This window comes from Mytilus galloprovincialis, chromosome 1, assembly GCF_965363235.1.
Source record: "Mytilus galloprovincialis chromosome 1, xbMytGall1.hap1.1, whole genome shotgun sequence".
Taxonomy (NCBI): domain Eukaryota; kingdom Metazoa; phylum Mollusca; class Bivalvia; order Mytilida; family Mytilidae; genus Mytilus; species Mytilus galloprovincialis.
The window spans coordinates 100071149-100071758 of NC_134838.1; positions in this window are offsets into that span (position 1 = coordinate 100071149).

Here is a 610-nt window from a genome sequence, read left to right on the forward strand (position 1 = left end):
TCTGAAAACTTAACTATTTCAGTTCATGACACGAAAAACAAAATAATATCACACATACAAATGAAGACAAAGGGAACTGATAATATAAAGTCAAAGGATTATGTTATCAATATTTAATATACAGTAAATATCATTGAATACAAAATATTCAATCGCAACATGCTTTTCTGAAACCAAACTTTGATAACAATCACTGTGTGCAACAGTCGGAATGCTGACCCCGGTATGACCCCATTCCTCAAAGGAACAATGTAAGTCATGTGACTGCCATATTTGGGCATTTTTTTCTTTACAAAAACGAGTCAATTTCTTCCAAAAAAGTCAAATAAAATGAAATCAAATGAATGCTGTACGTTAAAAATACACATCGTGTAAACTTTTTAGAAGTTCTAACATACAAATTGTTTTAATTACGCGCACTGAATTAAAATAGGAAGCTTCGAACTCAAGGTCGTTTATCGTCGCGGCAATTTTTTTTCAACACATCAGTTGAAATTTCTTTCTTAACTTCTGGGAAATCTATGCTGAATTTAAAATATGTGATGAGGATTATGATGATTTGGCCTGTGTCAAAATTGTGCCAATTAATACGCTGTAATACACAAATGTG